The following is a 23,263-nucleotide window of genomic DNA, read 5'->3' on the forward strand; positions in this document are numbered from 1 at the left end:
ATAAACAAAAGCTACAGTTTTTAAAGCATTGCAGACATGAATATTTTTTTAAAAAAATGGTTAGGTTATAGTAACTTTCTCCAACTGTGTTCTGTCTAGATGTAAATTACCCTGATGGCATTGGGAAGGGACAACAGAAGTTATAATTAAATTAATCTGGAGAAAGTTAGAGTAGTAGACTGGGATATGGCTGTCAAAATTATATGTCAAAATTGTACTTAAATTAGTGTCCAGATGCACTGTATTTTGTTTATTCAGGTGCAAACAAATGGATGTTTTTCCATCAGTGTTCCTACAAATATTCTTTATAATCAAATAATGTGATTTCAAAGACTATACGTACATTTTAATTTTTTTTTTAAAAAAATATTTATACTTCATTTTTTATGTTATGAGATACTATGACTACTCTCTGGATAGAAAATTAGGTTGTAAATCTAATAAACAAGTAATAGAATACTAAACTTTTATTTTATTTTATTTTAAAGCCATAAAATAAAGGAAGGAAGGGAACATAAACTGATGAGAATTCGTACAGTTGTTTTAAACAATTATAGCAGATTTTTTTCCCCCTTTTCTCAGGGGTTTTCCTTCTACTAATTTTCCTAGATTTTCCAGGTCCATGTAGATGTAACACTGCCAAACACTATAATACATAAATATTAAAATGCCTATATGCAGTCTCAACACACAGCCATATTTTCTAAGTAAGAAAAATTCAGCTCCCAGAAATCTCACTCAGTTTGTTTGAGATTTAATGGAAATCATCTGCATGCTTTAATATTTTTATCTCACAGGAAATTCTACACATGTCCCATTGCATTCAGTGGTGCTCGCTTCCCAGTAAATGTGCATAAGATTGCACAAATGTTGCCAAGGGTTTCCTAGAGTAACCTGTCCTAGAAGTCTTTTTTCTGCATAGAAGACTATGCTGCCAAATTTTGATGATGCGGTTGTCAAAAATTAGCAATACTGTTTTATGGCAGAAAATGAAACCTTGAATGTAAATAATAGAATAATTTAGTACAGTTTTAAACCATTTTTAAAAAATCCTGCCCCAAACCTGGAAAAGGAAAAGGAAAAAGAAAAACAGAAGCACAGTCCTGCCTATAGCCAGGTTATTATCTAATAGCCACCATGCTTTGGAATACAGCTCTGAACTATTAAAACACTGTCCATCCTGCTCATCTTGACTGACAACTAAATCCATAACAATATGCATCACAATGTATTTTCATTCATGCAAAATTTCTTATGAAATCCAGCTGGGACTTGTTTAGTATGTTCATTTTGAGCTAAGAAAATACTGATCAAGCTGTTTAAAGCACTAATGAACTGATCATATTCTATATCAAGCTTCCACAATCAGAATTCCTATCAATCATGGCTAAAATCAATGCTAGCTGGGGAATACTGGGTTAGGGAAAGTTAATCTACAAATATAAGATCTAACATTTTGGGAATAAAGCTTTCCAGACATTGATTTTTTTTTCTTCCTCTTGGCTGCGCATGGTCTTATCAATTATGCAATGTTTTCTGCAAGGCAAGATTTATATGGTATATATTTCTCAAACCTCCATCTCCTCACCATTCTCAGAAATTCCATTTGCATTTTCTCTCTCTTGACTTCTTGTGTTTATGAATCTATCTTTCTCCATTGGAGGGATTGCCTGCCACACCCCTGCCATTTAACTCATAACTGGCATTTCATTCATCCAGTCTGGGGAAAAATCCTTGATAACAATTCTGATGGCATGCTCCTTTCATAAGTTTTGCTGCCATGCCACATTCTCAGGATTTGCGGCTGGGATAGCAAACTTGACAGGATTCACCAGAATGTGACTTCCTGGGATTCACTCTGTGGTGCTGATTTACAGCTATGTTGAACAGAAGGCTTTTGAGGCTTCTCAGTACAATCATTAATAGTTTCAAGAACTAACCTTCCCTTCCAACCACCTCCAGAGCAGTCTTTTGAAAGAAATATTTTGCTTAGCACCAGACAGACATACTTAAATACATGCATACATAAATTGTGTATTTGCGAGGGAGGGGAGACACACTCTAGAAATTTATTTACTTTTCTTTGGGGGAAGGGGGAAAGGCTGCTTGTAATTTATGGAGCACAGGAAGCTGTGAGGTGTACACTCTTCATTTGGCTAATTTGAAACAGAAAGTGAGCACTGATTGGCTGGTGTTCTTTACTCTCTGCTATTGGGCAGCTTGGTCTAAGCAATGATTGACAGGAGGCGCTTTCTGCAAACTCTAAACTCCCAAGCTAATAAACAGCTACTCTGAAAGCATTTGAGATCTACAAACAGTGATGTCATTGAGAAATAGCAGATTGGTTTTACAATGTATTAGCAAATAAAAAGGTTTGTAGATCTCTAAGAGTTGTACTCCATTATGGCAGTTGGGCACCATGTTGGAGAAAGATGATTTAATGATAACTATGAACTGCAAGTCCATTAAACCCTTATTTAGAAGAGAAAGGGGTTGGAATAAAAAGAAGAAAGCTTTTTAAAGGAGTGATTGATTCTCTCCTTACCAAAGAAACACAATACAATAGAGAAACCATAGAAAGTGGAAATCAGCAGGGATGTGCTTTCTGTTGTGATTCAAGAGCCTTGATTTAATTGCTGTTCCAAATAGATAGCAGCAGCCTGATTTTCTAAGGAACAAGATGAAGAAGTTTCAGCTACAGCAGGGAAGAATTAATCTCCTAATTCATACAAAACTGCTCCAAATCAGGCACAGTTCACATACAAGAAATATTTCCACTTCTTCCCTGACTCATTGATGGATTCTTTATCCAGTTTGGCAAAAGCTGTTTAGCTCTAGAGGCTATTTGAGGTGTTTTCCTTGTCTGCGGATGGGTGGAGGGGGTGGGAAGGTTGGCGGCTTCTGCTGAACCCAGCCTGATATTCATTTTCTCTGTCTCAATACATGTTTCCACCCCTTAATTCTATTTCATCATTTCCTGCCCAAGCCTGTGCAGTTAATGAGAACAATAATGGCCCTTACTTTTTATTGTTACCACCAGAATCCAACATCTGGAATTGGAACAGCACTTCTTATCAAGACCCCACCTCTCCATGCTTGGAAATGTATTATTTACAATATACCTTCTTTTACTTCCCCCCACCCTTCAGAATGGCTTCTAAAAGTTGGTATAGCACTGTACCATTATAACACTATACAGTTTAGTACAAAAAATGTCTCTCTGGTTAGCATAAGCAGTTCTGATCTGACTCACCTCATTCTTCATTTGTTACTTTTATAAAGAGTGATATCGTACAATGAAATCAATACAAGCTCAGTTTCAGTTTGCCAGAAGTAGGAATGAATGAAATAAAGGCATGAGCTGTAGGACCATTCTACCACTTGCCCTAAGGGAGTCTTTAAAGTCTTTGCTTATCAAACCCTTCTTCAACCTGGTGGCCTCTGGAGTTGTTGAGAATGCAACTCCCAGAATTATCAGCTCGTGTAGCCAATAGTTTGGAATTCTGGATCTTACAGTGACAGTACATCTGAAGGATGTCACACTGGGGAAAGCTGGGTATACCAGTTCAGTAGCAAAATGGAGGAATCAAGAAACAAGATGGCAGTTCCTATCCTATTCAAGTCTCCAGGTTTACAAAAAGCATGTTTGTTTGTGAATTGGAAGACAAAGCCAAGTTTAAAAATCAAGTCATGGGCTCTAATTATAGAACACTGAAGTAGGGAATGAGCATAACTGGCAACTGGATTGCTTGATTAATTATAGATTGATTTATTATGTGCCATCAAGCTGGTGTTGACTCTTACCAACCACATAGATTTTCTCCATAATAATCTGTCCCTGACTTGATCTTTCAGATCTTCCAATGGTACACCCATCACCACTGTAACTGAGCCAATCCACTTTGCTGCTAGTCATCCTCTTCTCTTTCCTTCCACTTTTCTCATTTTAATGTTAGGGAATGAGCTGGAGGAGAAGACAGTAATTGGCAATTGGATTCTTTGAGCACCTTATAATAACCTAGATCATCTTTTTCCAACTTGGCACTTTCAGATACATTGGACAAAACCTCCTTCGTCCTCGGCCAGTAGACAAAGTGTACCAGATTGGGCAAGGCTGTTACTAAGCTAGGCAAAAGGTGAGTTTGTGCATCATGGTTTGGAGAAGAATAAAAGAAACAAGGCACTTGGAGCCTGTGTAAGTATAGTTCTATATCCAGGGCTGCGAGCTGCTGGTGTACTCAGATATTTCTAAATGCAATGAAGTGGACTCTGTCAATTAAAGTTTTCACTTATCTATTTTGACTTTGTGAATACAAAGATAAAAAGAAACACATCGCAAGATTTATTTGGAGAGCTGGCTGCTACATTTCAGCTTTCTTAGTGCAGCCTTCCAGTTACTCCAAGGCAGTGTTTCTCAACCTTGGCAACTTTAAGATGTCTGGACTTCAACTCCCAGAATTCCCCAGCCAGCATGGCTGGCTGGGGAATTCTGGGAGTTTAAGTCCAGACATCTTAAAGTTGCCAAGGTTGAGAAACACTGCTCCAAGGTAATGTGAAATTATCCTGTATCCATTGGTGAGGATTCTTCTAGAGGCAGATAGATGGGATGGAATAACAGAGATGGCCTCCCCAGAGAATGCATAGGTGCCTTCATTGCTATGTGACTCTTCTAGGATAGCATGGCCATCTTTTCTATTTGAAGAATGACCGTGAGATTCAAAAGAAGTAAAACCACCCCCAAACTATCTATAATCCAGTTACGATCTCAGCCATATAAGGTTGCTAACTTCTGGGAAGAAGAAATGATTTATGCAAACAGTATTTACAAGTGCTTTCCAGCAATCTGCAAAACAGATTTTTTTTTTCCTGCTTTCCTACCAAACAGACACAAAGTTGGAAGAAAAACAAAAATATTATAACTGCCTCTTAATGTTATGTGGGAGGCTGATGAAAGAATGTTGGAATGGCCACAAAACATTTGAATGTTCACAAGCCTTGACTGAGTCATGATCTCATCTGGGTCCTTCTGCAGAGCCATGCAGAAGACACACAACTGGCACACAAGACTATGATGTAAACTTCATTACTCTTTCTGGAAATGACTACTTGGTTTTCTAAACTACTTTCCATTATAATATTATATGTTAACTTGGATTTTAATAAAATTATTCATAGCACTCTGCCTTCTTAAGATTGGAAGCTTTACCACTGTATTCCAATCTTCCCCAACTCTCCAGTAGTCCAGCCCATCTAGAGATCACCAGACTATGGAAGGCTGTATTTATTCATATTAATTGATTCCCAGGAACTGGTATATTTTAAAGCATATTTTAATGGTAGCCTGGTAAGATCTGTGTGGATGACATTCAAGAGTTCTGATTCTCTAAAAGATCCTTATTTTTTAGCATTTGGGCAAGAAGTTAGTCGTAGAGAACAAAGGTCAGGTTAAAGTAACTGAATCCAAGTACTGTATCTGTTCTTGGATGAAGTAAGTTCAGTAAGCAACAACCTCATTCACAGAATACAGAATTTGCACTATTATTATTTATAGAAGTGTCTAAACCTGGAAATAGCCATCACTACTAAGATATGCCTCTGGCTCATGTTACAGATTTTATTTGTCAAGCAGTAGGTTGTGTAGCTATGTTAAGCATCAGTGCAAGGAAACAATCATGACCTAACATATGCAATTGCTGTCCACCATGGTGATGTTCTCTAGTGAAAAGAAGTAGCAACCTGTTTTATGCTGCAGCCATTCTGAATATCCCCAAACTCTGAAAGCATCTCAGAACCATAGGCCAAATGACATCTCAATTTGCTTTCACACACCCCTCGTCCCTCTTCACTCCCATGAACAGCTGGAACAAAACAGCTGATTTAGAGATGGTTGAATTGGCTGAGCAATTGTTTTTGTCGGTTTGTTACAGTCCTAGTTAAAATACATCAGGAGAGAATGACTGAATGAATGTCCAGAATTTGCAGGTTGTGAACAAATGGCACAATGTTGAGGTTGCTGAAGCTATATCAGCAGTAACAGGGAGAAGGGTGGTTCTTCAGCATCCTCTGGATTTCAATCACTTAATAATCACTGAAGTCACTGTACAGCGGGAATATATCATATTGCTGTAATCAAATCTGTGCCATTTGTGAAAGAGAAAAGAATTAACATATAGGTTTTGTTTCAATGTCTAAGGAGGTAGCAGTATATGGCTGACCTTGTCTGGGTTCAGAAGCTAAGCAAGGTTAGATGTGATTAACACTTGGATGTGAGACTACTAGGAAAGCCAAGGGCTATGAGGTAGACCAGGAAGTGAAAAAAAATAATCTGGAAGAAGTCAGTAGGGAAACACTTCTGTTTTGCTGCCAACAACATTATAAGGGCATGTACATAAAGTGTGGTGAGTTGAGCTTGATTTGAAAGAGAATTTACTTTTTTAGTCCATGATTAAAAGAAAAAATATCTAGCTTGTTCCCTATACGCCCCAAGAAGATGCACGTCACATCTTTCTCAAGTCATTTAAATGTTGTTAGTATTTTTGTACTGAATTCATATTACTGTCAGTTCCCGTTTATGCAATCAGGAAATATTGTGTGGGCTCACTGGGAACAGTCTGAAATATGCTTTGCCTGTGTGCAAAATTTTGTTTCTCAATCCACTGAGCCTATGCAGGCTGTAGTGCCAAGTCAACTTTCTCATTATGCCTGCATCAGCATCAAGTGGCCTCTAAGATGTCTATAGCTGCTTCCAATTACTACTACTACTACTACTACTACTACCACTACTACTTCTTTTTCTTCTTCCTCTTCTTCTTCTTCTTCCTCTTCTTCTTCTTCTTCTTCCTCCTCCTCTTCCTCCTGCTGCTGCTGCTGCTGCTTTTCAATCCACACAGTGCTACCGAATAGCCATTAGCCCATCACTAAAAAGAGAAGCTATACATTTTCATGAAAGGCAGTCATGAGAATTTATAGCCATACCTGCAAGTTAGACATAATCACTGTAATTCATACAGAAATGTAATACCTCGAATGATAATAGGGAGGACTATGTCCAGCTAACCTATGTTTTAGGCATGTTCAGTTTGCTACCCCACTCCAATCAGTTTCAAGGCCTTTCTTTTTTCTTCAGCATATTGTCCTTAGGCAGCTCCATATCAAAACTCTCATTACTGAACATTTCCTTCAAATTTGATTGCACTGGACTTTCTTGATTTTATGTATTTTTCATTGGCAGGAACACCCTCCTTGTCCTACCTCCCAGTTCCTGAAGCCAAGAGGCCATGTTGGCTTGCCACATTCCCATATTTCTTTCTGAGCAGGAAAGAGCTTTGATTGCAATATCGTGGCTGCCATTTTAACTTTTTTGACTTCCTTCCTGTACAAACCTTTTCAAAAGCCCAAGGAGGCTGCACTGTAGCACAAAAATGCTCCTGTCTTTTGGGAAAGGGAGCCAGCCACCATGTGGAGGGGCCTCTGTCAGGCTCAAGGTTTCACAGGCACTCTGATCTGTAGCAGCTGTGCATTCCAGGACCCCACCAAAATAGTTAAGGGAAGGTTTCAAACATTTTTCTTCATAGAATAATTGGCTCAAAAATGGATTGTCCCCAAGAAAGCTTGAAAAACTTTGGCAACTTTTAATCACTGACTAAGATAAAATTTCCAGATCAAAACAAGAAAAATCTGTCAACACTTTGGAAAAAGACTATTAGAGAATACATATTCAGAAGTAAAAAATCAAGATTACCTACGTTGCTTCATTTTTCAAGGAAAAAGCCAAGCCCTTCAAGTACCAGAATTTCTTTAAGCCATTTTTGCAGATTTCAAGATAACAGCTAAGACCTTAAGGTGTCCTGAAAACTTTGGGTAACAAATGGTTTTTAAAATCTTAAACCTTCAAATTTCCAAGAACTTGTCTTCTGCACTGAATCATTAAGTTACACACATAAACACACACGTTGAAGCCCAGGGGGTGGAGAATTTCTCATCTCTTCCGACAGCTCCGTGGTTTGTTTCAGAACGTTTTCATCATAACTGTTGGAGTTTGTGGTTATCAACACAGCTGTCCCATCATGCTTTGCAACATCTAAATCATTATACGAGCAAGGAAGTAGACTCGCTTAACCGCAAAGTCAGTTTCTCTTTCCGAGTGCTTACTGTTGCCTCAGAAGTTGGCTTTTTTAAAAAAGAGGGTGAGAGAAAAGCTCTTTCCTGTTTTTGAAATCAAACCATCTGCATGGTTGACTAGTTACTCAAATAATCTTATCGCTTAAAATAACAAGGGCATGAATTTCAGAACTGCCTACTTGAGTTGCCCCCTTTCCTTTCCATACATATATCTATTTACTCACAGGAACCTATGTTTACAGTATTCTCTTGCCAACTGCTGACATAGAGGAAACACAAAACCTGGTTACACATTAAGCTTTATTGCTAAAGTATGCTATGGCAGCCAAGCCCTTTCTAAATACACTTTTCTGACTGACCTTAAGCCAAGGTAAAGCTGAGAAGGGCAGTATTTCTCACTGTTGGCCCAAATGGTTGTTTCTGAGTGCTTGTTCTCATCTTCCTTAGTTAGAAAGCGATTGCTACATTCTTCACAGGATGCAGTTTCATTTTCAAAAGCAGGCAACTACATCTAAGGTCACCAGGGAAGGTTTGAGCAAGGGAATGGGAGTTAAGATGGCCTCTAGTAAGCCCCTCTGAAGACGCAAAGCTCTCCATGGTTTGGATTTTGACCTTACCAACTATATACAGTATTGTACAATCAGCAAGTCAGGTCATGTTTTCCCACTTCAGAAGAGGAAGGAGGGGAGGAAGGAGGGGAGGGAGGAGGGGAAAAGTCCCAAGAACAAAAGTATGTGCTTAGTAAAATCCAGAAATTAGTTTCAATATGTCTGTTTTGCACAGCAGCTTTGGAAAAAGCTGCCAAATATAACAGCTTTGTATGATAGTCATCTCCTGGCTTAACTCCTGAGCTGGCCACTATCCATTTCACATTGCACAATAAATGCCTGCAAAATTAATCATAAACTCTCTGGTTGGGATTCAGACTGCAGCTTTCCTGGAGGGTTCATCAATCTATACTCTTCTGCCAGCACTTTTTTTTAGAGGCTGTTTTCCTCAATGACCCTGGCTATAAGGGCAAAGCCCATCTAAGTAGATGTAGTTTATTCTTGCTTTTCTACTTTGCATTTAAAAAAAAACAACACTGGCAAGAGTTAACAGCAGATAGCTAAACTTCACACTTTTACAGTCTTTTTTGGCAGAATTAACACTTAGCTCAGGAAGGAAAGAACATGTGTTCTTTAAAAAGAATTGTTATTAAAAAGTGTTTTTTTTTCCCTTTCTTTGCCCATCAGACAAACTTAAAGTTCTCATTGCTCTTGTACTTTAACATTATTTTTATGACATTTGGGTAACACCAGCTAAAACTGGGCTGTTCTACTTGGTGAACTTGCTATTTTATAAATACTCTGAATTGCAAAATAAAAAGAAAAGGAAGGAGCCCTATTTCCTTCCAAACAAATATGCTTCAAATAGTGTCTGTCGGTGTGTGTTAATGAATATTAGCAACTGTAAAATAGTGGGCATAGTACAGACAGGAACAAACTCTTCATACATTATTATTATTCAAACAAAAGCAGCTTCTTGCATTTCAGCTATTATTGTGTTTATGCCCTGCATAAAGTTCTTCTTATGGCTTGCAGGCAAACGTTTGACCTAACTTTTCTCTACAGTTCCTAATGGTGAGGGGAAAAAAATAGCCTTACTAGTTTAGTCCCCATAGTCCCAAGACGATGGAATCTAAATTAATCAGAAAATCACTACAATACTATATGCAATCTGTAGATTTTTTTAAAAAGGGGGAAAGGAAATTGCATAGAAATATATAATCAAGATCTACTGTATATATTTAACTCAGTCTTCAACCCACTCCACCCATTACATCTGGAGGGAGCTCGCCTCTTGTGTCCACCTGAAGTCCTAATGGTTCCATCTACAGACGATAATGAAAGTCCTGCTAGGTTCTATTGCTGTCTGAGCTGCATAAATCTGGATGACCTAATAGATGGCAACAAATATGTTCAGAAAACCTGAGTCATTCTTTGCTACTACCTAGTGATAGTCTGGATTTTTGCAATATGGGCATGAAACCCGTAATCTCTACCCAAGATTTCCCTCTGGTTGTGCTCCAGTCAGACCCTGTCTAAATTCTATAATGTTTTTATCTCAAGAAGCTGCACTCCAGTTTTATGACAGGTTGTCATGAACTTACAGGACTTACAAAGCATTTTGCTGACTACACAATAGACCATGTCACATTTCTCATGTCATTTTGCTTCCTTCTCTTTCTATTTTCATAGGTATCAAGGCTGGTTGGTTTGTTTTTTTCCCAATTCAGTGTGACATCCATAAAGCAAATGACCACTTTATCTACACCTCAGATTCACCAGGCAAAACATTCAACACCATACTGTTGTTAACATTACGTTGTGTGGTACAATGCCTTTTTTGGTTGCTGCTGTGTATTTATTATTTATCTGAAACACTGTAAACTCTTCAACTGGGAAACACTTTCAGAACAGCTTAGGGATGATGATGATGATGATGATGATGATGATGATGATGATGACGATGACTACTACTACTACTATTAAGTTAATAATCTAAAAAATGAAACTTTCAAAAGTAGGAAGGGAAAGGAAGGGCTAGTGCAGTTTCAGAAATGTCATTGTTCTGATAACAACCAACTGGAATGGAAGGAATCAATTCAAGAAGAGCCTGATGCAGTCAGCCTCTGTATTACTGATAGAAGTGGACTTCCTTTCATCTCTGGGTTGCAACCAAATTGAAAGGCTGATGCTAAAGGGCAGGGAAAATATAAATGGGGTTGTCTCTCCACACTGAAAATATAAAAACAGGTTTGTACCAGCAGTGAAAAGGCATGAAAAAAGCAAAGTCACCTTTTCTACCTTTCTCCTGCTTCTGGGACAACTAGAATTTAGTTTTTAAAAAGAATAAATCCCAAGATGAAATTTGTAGCTTTAAGATATAGAATATATCCCAATTCATCAAAACATTTTTCCTGAAGGCCAAGTATGAATTCACATTCAGCTAAAAGGTGAAGGGTTATGAAATGAAAAACACTCTCTGATCATACACCTAAATTTTGATATTGAAAGCAAAATGAATAACGATAATATAAATTTGACTGGTAATAGGAACATAACGTAACAAACCACATGTTGCTATAATTCTACCTTTGCCCTCATTTTAGCTGGAAAACCAATTAATTAAGCACATGCGGTTAGGAAGTCACTGGGACTTTGAACTTTGCCATCTGGAGAGCGGATTCAGTGTTTTCATAGCCTCGGGTTACAGGTTAACCTTCTAAATCAGGTTATTTGCGTAGATAGCCTAGGCTCTCTCAGACTTTGTCACTGGGAGGATTTGGGGAAGTGTAATACAGCAAAGTAGGTTATTGTTGCCAGGATGTTTGGGGAAGAAGCAGAGGTAAAGAGGGGGGAGAAACTTCAAGATAATTTCAGCTAATCTAAAATTATCCGTTTTATTTCATGAGAAGAAGTTGCAACATTACTGGTAATTTTGCCTCATCCTGCAAGTCAGCACAGACAGGGAAGCTAAAAGCTCCTAACTGAATGGTGAAGATCAAGCTGGAGCACGCTCAGCTCACCAGGGTGAGCACGTGATGACAACACAATCCTCTTCCATCTGTTGATATATTCCTGGACCCCCTTGGGCACTTTTCCATCTAGCCTTGCAAGCAGCTGGATCAATTTACTCTTGCCTATAGTGCCCTGCACAGGCATGGCTTGCATAATTACTCATGGAAATCCCCCTTCTGTTCCAACTTTTGAAGAAGGAATCATGTAGCTTTCAAGCTCCTGGTGATTTAGAGTCTCTGTGGTGGAAGGGACCTGAAATCTCAAGCAGCTCCTGGGATTGCTAGCAAAATGGAGGAGCTAGAAGGCAGAGTCGTCGGATTCAGTGCAACACGAATTTTTACTGATGTCACTAAGAATGCCTCACTCTTCTAATCTTCTTTAGTTTAGTGACAGAGCTATGCCACATATGCTTGAAAGAGCCTCCACTTTTTAAATGAGCCTACTGGTTATCGTAATGTGATTTAGAACTTTCAAGAAGCATTTTTTTTTAATAGTCATTGAAAAGGCAGAGGTGGGTGGAAATCAGCTGGAAACTTTTGGAATTAACAGTACATATATTTTTGCCAATGGTATGATTAATGTCATGACTAAGAAAACACTTTTCCTGTGGCTAAGATAACCTCATACAGTACTCACATTTAGCTAAATTTTTAGTTTGTAAGGGACTCCCCCCTTGCCCATATCTCCTTTGGAAAAAGTGTTGGAGTAAGTTTTCCTGGCCTACTAGAGAACATTGGTTCCCTTTAGGTCTAGCAACCTTTTAAAGAACCTTAGCTATTGGGCAACATATGTTAAGGCTACCAGCTTTGGACTGCAGAAATCTGGATGAGCACTAGATGGCTGCAAAGAGTTAAAGCTGTCTGGATTTTGCAGTCCAGATCTGGTAAACCTACAAAACTTGGGATAAGATCCAAAGAACCATTGAAAAAGGTCCAGGTATCCAAGTGCTTTGGGGGCTCAATTTTAATTTGAAAGGCATTACAAAAACATTGTATATGGTTGAATGTTAGAAAAACCTCCCAACAGTAAGAAAAGCTTGACTGTGAAACCAATTAACCAGAGAAGGTAGGTTCCCCCTCATTGAATATATTCAAGGGGTGATTAAATAGCCATCTGTCTGGGATGCTTTAATAGGATTATTTCACTGAGGGGGAGGTTGGATTCCATGGCCTGAATAGCCCCTTCCAACCCTAGGATTCTATAATATGGCATAGAGATCTGCAATTCCATATAAAACTTCCTTTTAAAATCCAGTGGCCTAGGGCAAGTCTCTGGTTGTCCATCAGCTTAGGCCGTCCTGGAAGAACAGGGATGCAGCATGGTTATCACAGGTAAGTAATGAGAATGTGGCCTTGTCCTCAGAAAGTACAAATCCAGACCCTATTCAGAGCTTCTGCAAGCTGGTGGACAGCCATGAAGACAGGTTAGGTTGTGCTTTCTACCTAGAAGACTCATTTTGCTTTGTTTTTCAGCTATCTATCTCCTGGGCAGTTTTAGCAGCACCAAGAGCCTTAATGGTCACAACTAGGAAAGGAATAGTATGCTAACCACAGTGACTCTCTTTGTTGCTAACATACTTAGTAACAAAAAAACAACTGAGTAACATCTACAAGAGATGAGCAAGCCTCTTGGAAGAAGCAGCATGCTCATCTCTTCTAAGAAAAAGTTGTATCTGTATCAAAGGGCAACACCAAAGGGATAATACCAAAGAGATTATGTTCTTCTAACTATATCTTTGGAGGTGTGAAGAGAACAGAGATTGCATCCTGAACATGCTCAGTCAAATCTTAATGGGTTCCATTCCAGAAGTAGGAGGGTTTTATGAGTCCTTACAGAATCTGCACTGGGATTATTAACTAGATTTTAGGCACTGCTTTGCTGAAATGACCTTGACTGATATGGAAAAGCAAAGCAGGGCCAGACCTAGGTGGGATACCATCAGAGAATACCAAGGCTGTAAACTAGGAATCCTAGAAAAAAGCAATCGCAAATTACTTCTGCACTGTTACCAAGAAACTCCAGGGATGGGTCTATGCAAACCCCAGGCGTGCAATGACTTGAAAGAAACATTACTTTATTTTGCTGAAATAATGATTTGTATCAACTAACATGCTTCCTCTTTTCCACCAATATACAGCTGGGAAGACAGAATGAATTGACTCAATTCAATTCAGTGAGAAAAGAAACATTTAAACAGAAGTATACATGTTATTCTGTGTTCAGGAATTAGTATGTATATAAAATACTACAGTATTATTATGTATTAATTATGAATTTATTACTGAATTGAATTATAACCTTATAACAGGATGGGTTGTTGAATGTCTGCTTCCTAACATTTTTTAAAAAATAGTAACATATATAATTTGATGCTAAGTGAGCTCTTTCCACGCATTATAAAATGACACATGTCAATATAGACCCATTTTGCATTAGAATTTTCTCATATTGATACTATTCAACATTGAGAAAAGCATGAGGTCACCTTATAATTCAACTGCACAACCTATTAATACAGGCCCACGTGGAGTTCTTTAAAGCCTTGGATCAGCTTCCAGAACTCTACCTAAAGTTAATCCTAAATTATATTTTTAATGCAGCAGAAAGGGGAGATAGATAGATAGATAGATAGATAGATAGATAGATAGATAGATAGATAGATAGATAGACAGACAGACAGACAGACAGACAGACAGACAGACAGACAGACAGACAGACTTTGAGCATAAAATATAATTGAACTGAGTTATTTTGCATCTTAGAACTTCTACCCAGTTCTTGGTCCTGCCAAATCCACTTGCCTCTAGAGGCCATGTGGGACCCTCAGATTAAAAAAGACTACAACACCTTCCTACTGAGACTTCTGTAAGTATGAGGCAGCTCCTATCCTTGCCAGGAAGTTATACTGAGTAGAGGTCCTTCCCCTTCTTCAGCACAGTATTCGTGCTGCTGTCTCCATGGTGGGTGGATGGTCCTCTACTTCCTGCAATGCTGACAGATGACACTGAGTGTCTTAGGGATGACTTTTCTATTTTGCATGGGGCTTTGGCTTCCTTGGGCCTTTTGTTCTTAGACATGAAAGCACGCTACATGGGCCATGATGATGCAGCCCTATTCACTCCCCAGCCCCCTTTTTTTGATCCTGCATGTCTGTGAATCTTAAATGAGATCAGATCATAAATAGTTTAGCTGCCTATGTTTCATTTCTGGAGATCTTGCAATGATCTACAGCCACCATATCTTCTCTACCTTGTGAATTATTACCACCACCATTGTCAGCTTTTACTCCATCAGCTTTTATTTTTAAAAAAGAGTTCCTAAGATGGAATCTTTTGCGACCAAACAAAGGTCAGAGTTTTGCCTGTGATAAATCATACAGAGCCAGTGAGGAGGAAAATTCAGCTGACAGTGTCATCTGATCTCTGCAGCTGTGCACCAAATCTAAACTAGTTCCTTCTCTTGTATCTCTTTCAAGTTAAGCATGAAGCCCAGACATCTGTTAGTTCCTGAATTACAGTGCACTTGCATCAGTGGACATTCTCTGCCCTGCCAAGCTTAGAGTTTTCCAAAATTTGCATCAAACTTCAAATAGACTTAACTCTCAAATGAATTACTAAGAGCAGTTGGAAGGTTTGTTGCAGAAACTTTAGTGGTGATTTCGACAACTCTCTCCTGTGTCTGTTGTGCTTGAATAACTAACTAATCCTGTGTCAGCATAGCCCACAGCTTGGTCCAAGGATCTGAATTAGGCACATTATTTTGTATATTGGTTTTTGTTTTTGTTTTTGGTCCTGTGTATATGTCATCCTGGTCTCTAAAGCTGCATCCACACCAGCGAGCTTTCTTTTTATTTTTAAGGTCTGACAGAGTAGCACTCAGCTACCTGCGCTTTTCTGCACACTACCAAAGTACAGCCATTAATAAATAGGTACATTCCCTAACTAACATACTGAGGAATTGGGGATGGGGGAGGTTTCTCACCATTGTCATACTATTCATCCTTATTTCATTTTTGTACAAGTGTTTGGGTTCAGCTTATACAGTACCATCATTAAATACCTCTACCTATAGTGTGGTACCCAGTCAATCAATTTAAGCAGAGATTCAACCTGAGAACCCCCTTATTCTCAGTATAGTATATCTAATTTATTAGATACATGTGCATGTGTGCAATGACAAAATTCAGCATTTCTATAATATCTCTACTTGTTTTAAATGGAAGACCAGCATTTTAGGCTTATTGTGTTCTAACTGCTTTGCCTGGGTTCAATATTGCTTTATGTCCTTTCTTCATTTACTTAGGAGCAAGCCCCAGTAGATTGCAAGGGGCTGCATTCACACAGATAAATATAGCACTGCAGTGTAAATGCTTATCATAAATACATGCACCCTTGCTTTGCTCTTTTCCCCCTGCCAAATTCTTGGGACTTTTGGCCATGAATGAGTCATACTTCCTCTTTTCATACATCTAATTTAATGCACAAAGGGGGAACTTGTGCAACTGTACAATGTTCCTGCAACCAACATTTGCAAATATCACCTTATTGGTAATAGCCAAGCTGCATCTTTAAACATTACAGTAGGATAACAAAGGAAAGAGATCTAGGAATTATCTTTGTGCAATCATGCTAATACAACCTGGACTGTACCACTTGATGAGGGATTACATGTGGGCATGTGATCAGCCATTGTAGCAATTGCCCACCCTCCCATTTTCCTCTTCCCTTTCACCTCTGCTTAGCACTACATTTCATTATTTCTCAGTATTTAATTTGTAAGATTGGGTCACACACAATCCAGTGAGCTCCACTCTTTTGTTTGGGGGGCTATGTGCCAGCAGTGACTCATTTACTGAGAACTACGTTACTGAATCACCAGGACCACTTCCTGCAGTATTTCCTTGCAGGCCTCACATTTAATATACAGCTAACTAGCAATTATGTCTAGCTGCATGTTTTTCTCCCTCTCAGTCATGTAATCTCTTCCATCTTCATTTTGTCTCTGCTGGTTTTCTTTGAATTTCTCTGCAAAGGGACTGATGCCATTTTCAAAGCCCACTGAATCATCTTCGCTATGCCTAAATGGCCATCACATGAATCAGAACAGTCCAAATTTAGGAACTGTGTAGTCTCAGACTGTGCAGACAATGATTCCATATGAGAATCTTCAGTGCCGATTAAGATAGCTGTAGCAAAAGTGACCAAACATGTACAGCTATATAGTATAAAATCTCAACTAAACACTTGGTTGGCTTTAGTCAATGATTTTATATCACCAGAGAAATTCTGTGGAAAACATGAAATTCCTTTTCTTTCCCAAATTGCTCTTCCCCCCCCCCATCTAATTTACTACTATATATGTTTTACAAGAGAAGGTCACAATCATAAATCACCATCTGGATATCTGTATCCAATCTATATCAGTCAGTGTTCCCCTATATTCAATTGTCAGCATATTTCATTGAAAATATGCATCTGCCTGCAAAAAAACACCACCCTACTTTTGCTTTCATGTACAGCTCTCTTTATAATATTTTGTATGCATCTAAACTTTTCCTAACATACACACACACACACACACACACACACAGCTTTCTCAAATATATGCATCTTGTAAGCTGCTTCCATGAATATATACATTTTTGTACAGTTTTTCTTTGAATGATGTGCCTATTCGTGCTATGGTAGAAATGGGAATAGGTGCTCCAAAATTCCTAGCAGCAGTGGTAGAAATGAGGACCAGATCACAACTTCCTCTCTTGCCTCAAGGATAATGCAGGGGCACTGCTGAGGATATAAGATTGGATGAGAGGGGTGAAGTAGTTGGACTACTTCTGGAGGTGGTATTGTAGTTAAGGAGCAAAATTGGTGCCTTAAGCCTTGTGGAACATAAAGCATCTATTTGGTCCTTTAAAAAAAAAAAAATAGGCCCAGCTGGGGCAGGAAGTGTCAGTGTTTTTAAGGGGTGCAATGAATGATTTAAAGCATCCTTCCACTCATCACCCAAAGTACAAAAGAGGCTCGAATATTTAGGCCCTCCTTCTCGGGGGTTGGGGGATCTGGAGGCTGCCAAGGTGGGCCGCAAGCTGACCACCCTTATCTGCAGTGAATCTTGGTTATCAGTGAAGATGAGGTCATAAGCTGCTATGCTTGGGTAGTTGCCTGCAACTGTTTCAGGACTGGACCACAGCATTCTGTGATCTACTATCATCCTCTGGTTCTTGTAATATATAGGGTTCTAATTATGCCCAGATTTCATTGTGCCAAATCAGTGCCTAACGAGCACAAAGCGTCAGATTCTACAAGTAGGGAGAGCTTAGGAACAGGCAGGCAATAGGAGGCCAAAGGGAATGAATTATGACAGAGTAGATCTGAAAACTCCTATATACACATGAAAGAATGGGACCAGGGGATAAATATCAGGATGTTTTATTCTGTTATCTGTTTTATTCTGCTTTTGCTACCGTTTTTCTAATCTTAAAACTCCATATTCAGCTGCACAGCACTACAGTGCTTTAAACTCCCCTCTACCCCACCCCCCAAATTCTACTATCTAATTGCGTCTCCGTGTTTCTTTTCCATTTCCTCCAGTTGCAGATAAGCAAAACAAAATCTATTTTAAAAGATCAAAAGGCATCAAGATACCAGGAGGTACATCAATGCTTGATAATATTGCTGCCAACAGTACAAGATGGGCAGAAATTAAAGGTCGGACTCTGCAGAATGAACCAAAACTGCTTTTAACAACCTTGGGTTGTATCTAAAATAATAATATTGGAACAGGTACAGAAGATGGTATATCTAGCATTCTTCCATTCCTGGCAAACCCTCTAAGTCCTTTTAGAACAATGTCATCTGGGAGTTTCAAAGGCAACACAATGCAAACCACTCACCAATAAACACACATACACACATCACATGCACATATATTCAAGTGGCTGATAAGGAACCTGTGGCCTGCAGTTGTGGATCAATATCTCCATATAACCCGCAAGGTTCCCCATGCTGGATAGCGCTGCTGGGAAGGTTGTTTTTTGTTTTTGTTTTTGTTTTTTTTAGTTCAGCAATATCCGGAAAGTGGCTAATTTCCCACCCCTGCTCTAAAAATCCTACAGCTCCAGTTTCCACACTTGTTCAAAAGCTTTAGCCTTCAGTGACGTCTTAGCAAGTCATGGGTTAAGCAAAAGCTTTAAAACACACTGCACAGGAATGCCCAAGGGGACCCTTGGTAGAGTTTCTGCTGTGATCAGGTGAGTGTGAACGCCTTCCATCACTCCACAATGCTTATTTTCCTTGCACAGGATTTGCCTTAAGGCCTTATATCTTAACATAATCAAATCAACTCTTACAACCCAGCCTATTTTTCTTTCCCAGGTGGTTAAGGCGAGACATGTGTTGGCTATCAACCCGGGTACACACAAAATGCAATTGCTGAAAAATATTCTGCTGTACACCCTGCAACTCAGCTTCAGAAGAACAACATCCAGTTCTGTATGGCTGTGCTGAAATCCCAGAAGCAGAGGGGATTTTCAGCAGTTGGAAAATGTCAGCTTTCGTGCTCCAAGGAGTTCCTTCTTTCAGTCCTTGACTCAGTCAATTAGAATTGATGACTCAAAATGAGTAAACTCTTCACTTTGTTTGCTGTAATTTGAGGCATTTATTATGACCCCAGAATGGGGCCTTTCTTGAATGTGAGATTTGGTGTAGGGTGAAACATGCACACCCAGCCCTAAAGTAACATCACCTTCCAGTTGAGATGGTAACCTCATTGACACATCAGTGTAATTCTTGGCAACAGTACAGGAGAGGTTTTCCACTGCTGCCTTCTAGGATGTTTTTTTCCAACTTCTCAGTTTACCCTACAATCTTAGTACTTCCTGGTGGCCTACTTTCCAAAAGTAACCAGGTCCAACTCTGCTCAGCTTTTCAAGACCAGCCAAGATCAGATAAATCTGGACACGTAGCTGGGCACATACAATCTTAACTATAGACATATTGAATGTAAATGTGTGACACAGCTTATTTAGTAAGTCCTTTCTTTCTTATCTATGGACATACACATATACATTTTGAGTTGTTGATCCAAGACAGAGCAAACAAACATTGGCATCACACAAAAGCGGCTTGGTGAGAAACAGCAGAGGGAAAAGAAAAACAAAAGAACAACCAGGCAAGAAAGGAAGTTTCCATACCCTCAACTTGGTTGTGAACAGCATTGTTTTGGGTGGGTATCTCTCCTGTGCCAGACCACATCCAAAGTTTGCACTTGGGACCTTCTGTCTGCTAAATCTGAGCTGTTTTATAACTTTCACCACAAGTAGGATTATATATTTATTGCTATTCCATAGGTAATAGCTCCCAGGGTGATATACAATAAAAATGCAAATAACATTCAACATTGTAATATAGCAATCAATTAAAAGCAGCAGAATCTAACTAAAGAGTTTGAAAAAAAAATCTAAATACTGTATATCACACAGACAAGTCTTCAAAGCACAGTATTTTTTTTTACCTACTTTGGTGGCTCTTTCCCATTATTTATCTGGCTACGCTTCTGAGAGTAGGACATTTTTTTTTATTTTATCTTATATCTTATCTTATTTTTTTGCAGCTGGTCTAATCTATGCTACGTTGGCTGGTTGCTTTGCAATTTTTTTTTCTGCTTCCAAAGCTGCAAGGAGTAAACTGGGAAGGGCAAAACTTTCAGCCTGCTTTTGAGATTTTCGGGCATCAGTGGAAGTTTAAAAGAATACAATGGTTGCTTTAAGCCTTGTAGAGGCCATTTTGCAGCTTAAATTCCACCCAAAGGGACATATCAGCCAAACGGGAGGAATGAATTACGTGCTGCAAGTGCTCTGGGTCACATGCGGCCTGCAGTCTGAGAAGAACCCTGGAGTTTATGAATGGGTGGGTTCTTCTCTTACATCCCTGTCTCTACTGAATGGAGGCCTATACAGCACATGAGGGGGAAAGACTGTGATGTCTCCCGGTGTCTCTGGCTCTGCAATCTGCATGCAGAGAGGATGTGTTCTGGGCATGGTGATTGATTTAACCGAGCATGGGGATTGTAGCAAACTTGATGTGCAGCATAGTAAATGATGGGTTGTAGCCAAATTGTAATGTGCTCAGTGGGAATGTTGGTATTGAAACATTATTTCATGTTTCTACTGGCATTGTTCTGCTTTTTATTTCACTGCCAAGAATGCATTAGATGGTGTCTACATTAGGTTGAAGTAATGCCAGTATGAGCTGTTGTGTAGCCAGACCATAGGAATTTGTATCCTTCAAGAGAGAAATGTTTGAACTTTGCCTACTGTTGCAAAGCATGTTTATCCTTGAAATGGAGCTGTTTTATTTTTGGCTAGATTTATATTCTGCCTTTCTTCTAGGAATTCAAGGTGGATTGTGGAGGGGGGGTGGGGGGAGGGCAGGTCACTTTGTCCTCAATATAACCCTATGAAGTAGGTTGGCCAGAAAGTGAGTGATCCCACATCAGCTACATAATAAGTTTCGATGGCTTGAGGATGAGGGTCTCCAGTCCTAGTTCAATATTCTACCCATTATAAAACACTGGCCACTAAGCATCATTAAATAATGGTAAGAATGGCATGGAATAGTTCTTGGAATGGAACCCCGCACTATCAGGCTTGTATGGAAACCAATACGCAGTGGTGTGCTTGAAGGCCTCCACCAGGCAGACATCTGCATTTGACATGCTATCGCCTGTCTTTTAAGTGACATGTCAGAAGCAGCATGCTAAGGGGGAGAGCAGCTCACGGCCACTTGCATTTGCAACTCTTTTCATTTATAATTTCAAAATTATATATCATGTTTCAATTTTTTTAAAAGAAAAAAAAAGGTTACAGTAACAACCACCTTCTGATTTTGCTTCTTTTCTCTGTGCTCAGTCATCCACATATACATTAACTTCTTTATTTCCTAAAAACAGAGCAAAACAAGGTACTAGGAAGAAAGCAAAGCCTTGTTAATCTTAACTTTGTCTTGCGGCGTAAAGGTGAGGCTGCAGAACATTAGCAGCCGAGAAATGTCAAGCAGGAGGTCCTTAATCCTTTCCTTGCCTGCTGCTTCTACTCAGCTCTCACCCCAATAAAGCAATATTTTTCCCCAGCCGGGTTTTGAGTTCAACGCAGAAGAATAGAATTTTTCAGAAGCTGCAGGTTTGGGAGGGATTAGGTTCCCTCCTGCCCACTAGTCCTCCCTTGGAAAAACATCATTTCTGAAAAAATGGGGTGAAAATCACAAATTTGCCAGTTCAACATAATACACTGTGCCCGTCATCCCATGCGCCTGTTCAGTCACACTGCGTTAGCACCACCATGTGGACATTTTTCATGCCTCAACAGGGTGGGGTCTGTAAAGTTTTTTTGTTTTGTTTTTTTTAACTTAAATTGAGCAAGAGGTTGAAGTTGAGCAAGAAGAAAAACTTGGACAGCTTTTTCTGATTAGCCTAAAACTGGCCAATTTACAAATTGTTTATTGTGTTTGACTTCAAAACTGACTTGAATTATCATATTTGTATTAGGGCTACCATAACTGTCCTGCAAAAATCCACATGGTGACTAGATGACAGCAAAGAATCAGATTTTATTTATCTCTTTGCATCCTCTAGTGGTCATCCAGGTTTTTGCAGCCTAGATACAGTAGTCCTTCCTTTTATAACCAATACATCTCACTAATTTCCATGGCATTTCCTTGAAGGCCTTCTGCTCCTGTGCTAAGAATTAACCCAGTTCTTTGTCACAGTGAAAAATGACTTGGCTTGCTTCCAGGTCCACCATACCCACTCTACTCTTCAGCAGGCGTATCCTGTTCTTGTTGCAAGCACGATCGGTGAGGTAATGGCCTGCGGTGCAGATGCAGTCTCCATGTGCAACTCGTTGAGACAATGCTAAAAAAAATTAAAAATAGCTGTTATGAGGAGAGAATCAGCTGCATGTAAATGAGTGGTTTGATTTTTGCCTGTACTATGTGATAGAACCATCTACTTCCAAAGCAAGTTGAACTGATTTATAACATCAGCCAGTTGAAATACTATAAAAAAAGCCAGGGGTTTTTTTTGGGGGGGGGCAGAGGGGAATGGATGTGTTTATTTGTTTGTTGAAGACCTCTAAGGGCCATATATGGTGTGGCAGTGACATAATGCAAAAAAAAAAAAAAAGTTTAATCTCCCTATTTTCCCCCTTTTATGGATAGGAATTTTAAAGTGCAGGATATGGACATCAGTTATTTTGAGTGGTACCTTGGACCTGCCAGCAGTGACTACAGAGTCTTGAGAATGAGGCTTGTACCCCAAATATTGTAAATGAAGCATCCTTCCAAAGGACACTATATTCTGTGATGTTCTGGTGCTCCTTCTCAACCCTGATACATCTGTTTCTCTCTCCCCTCGCATTTCTAGGCAGAGGAGAGTCTAGAAATGTCTCAAGGCATTCCTTCCTCTCCTTTTTCACAACTTCCTGAACAAAGGGTATGGTAGAAGAACTTGCATATGGAGAAATAACTGCAGTATACAGACATGTGAATGTATGGACATGCTGTGTCCTTTCATGTGAAGAAAGA

At 39.3% G+C, this 23,263-nt stretch overlaps 1 long non-coding RNA gene across 1 annotated transcript in view; it reads right to left on the minus strand.

The window, feature by feature from the left end:
- Window positions 1-19,801: 19,801 nt before the first annotated feature.
- LOC148217124 (uncharacterized) overlaps window positions 19,802-23,263 on the minus strand; it is a 29,123-nt gene continuing 25,661 nt past the window's right edge. The window contains exon 4 of the long non-coding RNA XR_015797995.1: window positions 19,802-22,592. This is a non-coding gene — a long non-coding RNA (uncharacterized LOC148217124). The remainder of the gene's footprint in view (window positions 22,593-23,263) is intronic.

The sequence above is a fragment of the Python bivittatus genome, unplaced genomic scaffold (genome assembly GCF_059951505.1).
Source record: "Python bivittatus isolate LINGU-HERP-01145 unplaced genomic scaffold, Pbiv_v1 ctg000020_np1212, whole genome shotgun sequence".
In the NCBI taxonomy this organism is placed as follows: Eukaryota; Metazoa; Chordata; class Lepidosauria; order Squamata; family Pythonidae; genus Python; species Python bivittatus.